The sequence below is a fragment of the Thamnophis elegans genome, chromosome 11, assembly GCF_009769535.1.
Source record: "Thamnophis elegans isolate rThaEle1 chromosome 11, rThaEle1.pri, whole genome shotgun sequence".
In the NCBI taxonomy this organism is placed as follows: domain Eukaryota; kingdom Metazoa; phylum Chordata; class Lepidosauria; order Squamata; family Colubridae; genus Thamnophis; species Thamnophis elegans.
In genome coordinates, this window is record NC_045551.1 from 9,635,873 (window position 1) to 9,644,428 (window position 8,556).

The 8,556-nt window shown below is 41.4% G+C and overlaps 1 pseudogene; it reads right to left on the minus strand.

Annotated features, from left to right (window-relative positions):
- Positions 1-246: 246 nt before the first annotated feature.
- LOC116514956 lies at positions 247-7,300 on the minus strand (annotated as a pseudogene).
- Between the last annotated feature and the right edge of the window lie 1,256 nt (positions 7,301-8,556).

Consider the following 8,556-nt stretch of genomic DNA (forward strand, 5'->3'; position numbering starts at 1 on the left):
AGCCTCCATGTCTCCATTGTCTTTTTCCTCCCTTGGAGCTGAACCCAGAAGGACATTTCTTTCATCACATTCATGAAAGCAACATGCATGAACACTGAATGCTGGATGGCCTAAACGAAAGGTCTTACGGACATGTTATATTCCTGTAGTCTTTCTCTGTTGATGTCATTTTGTAAATTCCATTTTGTTGCATTTTCTATTATTGTAGCTTTAAGGGGGGAAAAAACTTCTTCTGATTTTCTACTTTTACTTCTGGACATCTTCATCCTCTACCCCTGAATCTGGCTCCCTGTTTCTTTCATTGTTATTCCAATGCATCTTCAGCATTGCTAGATCTTTCCCACACCACTGAAGAGATTAAGTAAATTAATTCAAGATTGACCTTTACCTGATAAAAAGTGTACAATTCTTATTGTTCATTCTTCTTAAGACTTTTATTAAGTGCCTATCACTGTGAATCATTGGTTTGACTGTTAAACTCTCTTCAGAATGCTCCTTCTGTTATTGTTTCTAGGATTTCATTCTTTCTATTGATTTACCCGTGCAAGAGAAATGTGTAAAATCCTATGGAAATCCTCTAATAGAGGAGGGTGTAGGAAACTAAAGAGAAAGATGCCTCTACTGTGTTTCTTCCAATTCTACAACTTAAAATAAAATATTACTATTTTTACCTGCTAATAATTTATTTCACATAATCTTTTTAGAAATTGAGTTGAGGGGGTGTCTGTTATCCTGGGGCCCATTTCAATTGGCAAGTTAATCTGTCCTTTTTTTGGCCTGAATTTTATTGACATGCCTTGCTTCCATGGAGTAACTTCTTCATAAAGTGTTTTACTTTGCATTTCAAAGAAATAGTCTGTTGTTGAGCATCCAAAGAAGACACATCTTAGAAAACAAAGGCAGGGAGGAACCTCGGGCCACTCAGTAGTAATTGAGGAGAGGGACACGAGACAATGAGCCTAAAATCAGCTTGTGACTGGGAGGAACTGAGTCAGCCCACAGTCATAGCAAAGTAAAGCGAAATCAAAACCAGTTCCCAAAGGTATCTGTGGGATGGAAACAGTTGCTTTCTGTCCAGTGGTGAGTTTCAAAAATTGTTGGAACCTATTCTGTGGGTGTGGCCTCCTTTGTGGGAGTGCCTTGCCACCCATGTGATCAAATGGGAGTGGTTTGCCGCCCATGTGACTGGAGCCGAGGTGGCGCAGTGGCTAGGGTGCAGTACTGCAGGCCACTTCAGCTGACTGTTATCTGCAGTTCAGTGGTTCTAATCTCACCGGCTCAAGGTTGACTCAGCCTTCCATCCTTCCGAGGTGGGTAAAACGAGGACCCAGACTGTGGGGTGATATGCTGACTCTTTAAACCGCTTAGAGAGGGCTGAAAGCCCTATGAAGCGGTATATAAGTCTAACTGCTATTGCTATTGCTATATGAAATTATGAATTAGTACTTAGGTCGGTTCAAGTAGCTATTCAGAAACTCTGGCATTGAAGCATGCAAGTCTTAAAGCTGTCAAGTTACAAGATCCTTGCCAGTGGTGGGTTTCAAAATTTTTTGGAACCTCTTCTGTAGGTGTGGCCTGCTTTCTGGGTCCACTGGTGGAACCTCTTCTAACCGGTTCGATAGATTTGACGAACTGGTTCTACCGAATAGGTGCGAACTGGTAGGAACCCACCTCTGTTTCTGTCCCATGGACAAGACATTAACCCAAAGGCCCAGCTTTTCAAAAATTAAATCTCATTTCACTGAAAAATACTGTATGAAACAAAAGGACATCTCATTTGTTGGTTAAGAAATTAGCTACCTCCTGTCCTGCAGAGCACACATATGTTAAGCTGACCAGGCTATTTACTGTTTGCTGCAAGGACAGTAGACAGATGAATACCGACTGAATGCTGGAAGACAGAGGCAGATTTCCCCCCCCCCCCCCTTGTTTTCCTCTGTAGGAAGTTATCATCCAGCCCTTTCCCAGAAAAATGAAATAACCTGGGAAATATTGAAAAGGCAGAATATTTCTCTGGATATGAAAAGAAACATGTTTTAAAAGAGAGAATAGTTGCCTGTAGTTTCCTGCCCGTCCCCACTTTGTCAATGGGCCATTGAGAAGGCCAGGCGAGTCCCTTTTACATAATAAAGACTTCTCCACTGCAGCTGCAGGGGGAAGGAATGCTGGAACTTTACTCAAGTGACCACATGGCATCTGAGAACTCATCCATACCTGGATTCAAAACACAGCCTAGAGAGTAGCCCCTGCATGGCCCCGTGGGAGTCTGACAACCAATCAGAATACATTTCTTACACAGAAGCAGGAAACAGAGAGGTGGGACTAAACAGGTTATAAAAAGCCTAGCAAGCCCCTCCTTCAGCCCTTCTCTTCTTCTCCACCAACATTGAAGCATGTGATCACCTTTTCTGTTCAGGATTCAAGCCATGTGATCCTGTCCACCGTTAAACCATCTTTCCAAGCAGCCTCCATGTCTCCAGTGTCTATTTCTCCACTTGGAGCTGAACCCAGACGGAAATTTCTTTCAACACCTCCTCTAAAGCTAATGTGCATCTTATGATCCGGTGCGTCTTATAGTGAGAAAAATGCGGTATATTTTGTGTCAGGGAAACTTTCAAGGTACTTTTGTTCTGAAATTAAATTTCCATTTCTTCTCCAACATGCTCCCCCCCCCCCCAACCCTATTAATAAGCGATTCCCAGAAAAATCCCTCTGCTTTAAACAAAACCTTGGAAATATGCATCTGTTGAAGCACTTGCCTACCAGCAATTTCACTCCAAGGCACTACAACTTCATCTACAAATTCTACTGGCACATAATTCTATGTCATAGAATTATAGAAGCTAGCTTCTGCCACAGTGATGGTGCAGGAAAGCCATGTTTTCAATTGGAAAACATACAGCCATCATCTATGAGAATATTCTGATTCATCTGGAGGAGCAGCCTGAGGAAGATAGTGGCCTGCATGACATATGTGTATACACACACACACACACACACACACACACACACACACACACAATACACGTACATGTACATATGCATAGCAATAAATGTACATGTGCAGTATAACAATACCTCATGAAATCTCTCACTGTGCAATTTTTCTCTCAGTCTCCTGGAAAATATCTTGTGGACTTAAATGTTACATTTCCTCTGCCCTTCTATCAGGTGAGTGTAAGCCGTCTTACACAGCCAGCATTTGCGCAGTGCTGGCTCAGCTGCTCCCACATCTGCTTCCACAGCTGCCTAGCAGCTCCCACTGGGAAATGTGTCAGGCCTGCCCTTTCTTACCAGCAAATCCTTCTGGTTGTCAAATGCTGCCTTCCTACCCAGCATATTACCCACTTTGCCCATTGCAGCAGTTTGAAGAACAAATGTTATAGAAAAACATCAAAGACCAAAAGAAACATATTTATCCATTTTATTTTTCCAAAGTTTAGAAAACAAAGCAATTGCAACCTTTATCACCTTCGGAAGGAACGATTAAAAAAACCAACACTTTTAAAGTGTTTACAACTTTAAAACTTTAAACTGTAACGATAATTTGTATGGTTACAAAAGAGAAGCTCAAACATTGGAAATTGCTCTCTTTATGGTGATCAGGAAGCTTCGCAAACACTCTAGGGAGAAACCTATTTCTCTCAACTTTCTTAAAGCTAAGGCCCTTTGCAAACTCTACCACCTTTGGCCCCTAAAAATAGAATGTGTATCCTTTGTGAAGAAATTAAGCAGTACTTAAGAATATCCCAATATTTTAGAAAATGGAACCTTAAAATAAAGAATAATTTAACATCAGTTTTCACAGATTGGAAACCACTGGGTGCACGAATTTGTGTATGTATTTATTTAAAACATTTGTATAGTTGCCAGTCTTAAATTCATGTCTCTAGATGGCAAATAAAATAATATTTAAGAAAACCTTATAACCAATTTATAATAATCCGATGCAAGAAAGAGTAACTGAAATGCTACCTAAAAATTCCATAGTAGTCATTAAGCATACAGTATATTGGCCTCCACTAACGTCCTGGCCCTCATGCCTGGGAGTAAAGTCAGTTTTAACAACTTTCCCAAAGGTCAAGATAGCATGGGCCATCTGAATCCCAGGATGGAGATTGGGCAGTCATTGTGACAAAGAAGACACAACTTCTTGGTCCTGCAAGATGACATTCTTTGACTGAAGGGACATGGAGTAGGTCCCCCCTTTTGCATTTGGTGGAATTGGCGCAGCTGACAGGGATGGACCATCTCACAAGTAACTGGGCTCCTTGCCGTGTAAGGCTTTAAAGGCAACAACCAACTCCTTGAATTATACCTGCAGTGTAGCTCAAGCAGTGGTAGTGTTTTAGAGCAGTGGATCTTAACCTTTTTGAAAGAATCGCCCCCTTAAGCCATTGAGGAAGTTATCATCGCCCCCCTCCCCCAACATAACTTCTCAATCACAACACAGGGAAATAATTCTTCAGTGTATGCAAAGACATTTTTTGTTTTCTTTAAAATTGTCATCAAGTCATATCGATGCAAATAATTTATTTCAAGTCTTTTTCCCATATCTCAACTGTGTGAAAAATTCTGATGCCACCCATCACTTTACTCCCAAACTTCGTGATACATGTATTTCATTATTATCTTCTTTATTCAAGACACTTAAATGCAATGACCACTGAAAACAAAATTCAATTGCAAGAAAATGAAATGCCCGAAAAAAACAGTAACATTTAATGATTTAATTACAGGTGAATTTTAAGACGCAAAAAGAAATATAAAAAGGGCATAAGATCAAACCACAATGCAGGAATTAAGAATTTCAAGATGAAAACTCTGAAACTAAATTAAGATTCGAGGAAAATATATATTCATGCACACTGTAAAAAGGGTTAAAAAGACACAAAGAAAATCTTTACAGAAGGAAAGCAACAAAAATCAGAGCGACAAATTTAATGCCTTAAACTGAAGAAAAATATATATATATACACAAAAAGTTTACATGAAGAGCACAACAACAAAAAACGAAACCATAAAACCGAGAAAATATAATATCGAACTGGAGTGCATGTTAAAAAGGTACAATACAAAGAGACACAGAGCACAACAAGAATTCAAAAACGAAGCCGAAAACTCACATTGGAATGTGAAAACCAATGCAAGGAAATACAACAATAAGAGCTGAGACAATTATTAACAAAGAAAATGTATGTAAACAAAAAGCAAAAAAAGAGAACATAAATGGCTGCTTTGTGCTTGGTGAGCTAATGCCAATTTCTTGATGTCTGGAACCATTTGTGTTAACCTCATTCTTAAATCGCTGTGCTCAGTGATTTTCAACATGTTCCTTGACTTAGAAAGGATCTGTTGGATGGCACTGAAGGCCCTCTCCATTAAGTAAGTGGAAAGGCTAAAAGAAGTAACTTAACTTCCTCCAGGGGTGGGTTTCTCACCCCATTCCAACCGGTTCGGTTGGAACAGGGCCGGCGGCGTCCTCGTGCATGCGCGCGGTGCACGCATGCATACTAGCGTCTGTGCGACGCTCCAGCTGCTGCTGTAGGATCACGCAGGCGCTGTATGCGTCCTGCGCATGCGTGGAAGCACAGAACTCATCAAAACCGGGTAAGGACCACGGGCGGGCGCGCCCTTCGCCGTTCCCGGAAGTTACTTACTTCCGGGTTCACCGACCAACCGGTTCACAGGGACCACCGCGAACCGGTTGAAACCCACCCCTGACTTCCTCCCACAATATTGGGTAAGTGTTCCTCATTTTCACCCAAAAAGCTTCACAGCCGTAACTCTGAAAATGTGATTGGGCTTCACAGTTATATTTCAGATCTGTCAGTGGCTCTTGCAGTTTGGGATGAAGTTTTGCAAAGTCTGCTGTGAAAGGATTTAGCACCCAAGTGAGCACTTCCAGATTTATCAGATCATAGAATCTGGTTTCCATATCTTCTTTTAGTTGCTTCAAGTGGCAGAAAAAAAAATGTCCAAATCTTCTGCTTGGAGTTGACGTTCATTACCAAGGCTTGGGAACTGATACAGCTCCTAGCGATTCATATTGCTTGCAAGGAGGTCCAATTTGGAAATAAATGAGCAGATTACTCCTTTGGCCTTAAGGAAATTGATTTTATCTCCTTGAAGCTTTACGTTCACTTCATTCAGCTTGTCAAAAACATCAGGGAGATAAGCTACATCCAGACATCGAAGTTTATGAGAACTGCTTAGACTTGGATCAATGGATTCAAGAAATTCGACAACTGTGTCAAGAGGTTCGTCGAATTGCCGCAGACACTTTCCTTTTGAAAGCCACCTTACTTCGGTGTGCAAAAGGAGACATTCAAACTCCTCACCATTTTCTTCACAAAGCTTGTGAAAAAGTCAATTGTTCAAGGCATTCGACTTAATTTTATTCACAGCGTTAATGATGTAACATATAGACTTGTGCAAACAGCCACTCAATTCTTTTGAGACAAGATGCTGTCTATGAACGACGCAATGGACAGTCATAACTCCAGGTACAACCGATTTTAGATGACCTTGAAATTTGTGATATCATCCAACCATGGATGCAGCTCCGTTGGTTACACATGCCACGACCTTTGTCAAAGGGATGTTTTTCTCATTAAAAAACTCTTCAACCTTTTTAAATATTGAAGAACCTTTTGTGTCAGTGGCTAAATTTCGAGCAAATAACAGTTCTTCCCCGATCTCCGTTATTTCCGTTGATGAAATGGACATAAGCCAATAACAAGGCTTCATTTTCATGAATCGTTGACTCATCAATCTGCATCATGAATTCTGTACTTTTCAAGGTGTCCATAAGCCTTTCTTCCACTTCAGCAGCCATTTCATCAATTCTTTTTGATACGGTGGCATTGCTCAAAGGAATCAATTGCATGAAAGTGCTTGCCCTGAGCCCCAACATGGTGGCAACAATCTGTTTCACTGCTGATAAAATCAGTGTTTCTCCGATAGTGTGAGGTTTGACACATTTTGCTATCAACAAAGATACTTCGTAGGAACAAATGAGCCCCTTGTCGGCATTGAGTGACGATTTTCCAAATAACTTCTCAACAGTGCTGTGACTCTCAAACTTGGCCTTTAAGGATTGGAAAAACGATACTGGTTTGTCGGCTTTATCCGAATGAATTCTTACCAAATGGACTTTCAATCGGGAAAGCTTCATCACTTCATTTGAAAATGTTTTCTCACAAAGACAAAACGGAAGCTGTACGTTGAAAGGAGATGGAATGAATCCCAATTTTAGGTATTCCGTCGAATATTGGTGACACTTCCTCTTCTTGACCATGTTGAGAGGTCTTCGAAATGAAAGGCACTAACTGAAAATTAAATTTTTGACTGCACTGGAACACTATAAAACAGACATGGACGTCAATAAACCTAGTTTCAATAGTTCCATTGACATTACAGCTGACATCACAGGAGACAGCCACTCAGCATGCGATGTTTTGAAAGAAACGCTCACCCCTCCATCACTGCCCATTCTGGTCAATGGCGCGCCACTGTATGGGTAGAGTGATAGAGGCTGTTGCGCAATGCGCATGAAGATGAGCGATGCGTATTCACATATATACAGCATTCTGTACTGAAGCTAGCTGGAGGAACATTTTAAAACACAGTTCAATCCTCCAATAGTGAGCAATCTGATGTTTTTGAACGACAGATATACAGCAGTTCACTGTACGAAAAAAGTTTCAAAAGTATCCCCAAAACTTCTTGCTCCATCGCCCCCATATCACCCTTTCATTCTTTTGCCCCCGCATTGTCCCTTTTCATTCCATCCCCCCCCCGAGAAACGAAATCGCCCCTGGGGGGTGATATCACCCAGGTTAAGAACCACTGTTTTAGAGCATCCAAAATTGTATGCATTGCCATCTTCTGCACATTTGAAGCTTCTGAGTGATTGTCAAGGGCATTTCCATGTAGAGCACGTTGCTGTAATCTGATTAGGAAATGACCAGGGTCCACCAGTCACTTGACCCAGGAAAGGTGCAACTGGTATCCAAGACAATTCTATATAAAGACCTCTTTGAGCAGGGATTATGAGTCCCAGAAGGCTCCTCAGATCCTCACTAACTCCTTTTGGGGAAGTACTACCAATGAAGAATTAAAGATGAAAAGAAATCATCAGATTCATGGAGCCTAAAAGTGTCTAACCACCTGGTCTTGTTAGTGTGCTCTCTCTCTCTCTCTCTCTCTCTCTCTCCCTCCCTCCCTCCCTCTCTCTCTCCTTCTCTCTCCCTCTGTCTCTCTGTGTATGTGTGTGTGTGTGTCTCTCTCTCTCTGTCTCTCTCTCCCTCCCTCCCTCTCTCTCTCTCTCTCTCTCTCTGTGTGTGTCTCTGTCTCTCTGTCTCTCTCTGTGTGTCTCTCTGTCTCTCTCTGTCTCTCTGTGTGTGTCTCTGTCTCTCTCTGTCTCTCTGTCTCTCTTTGTGTGTGTACATATAAATGTATAAATAGCAGTAGACTTATATACCGCTTCATAGGGCTTTCAGCCCTCTCTAAGCGGTTTACAGAGAGTCAGCATATTGCCCCCAACAATCTGGG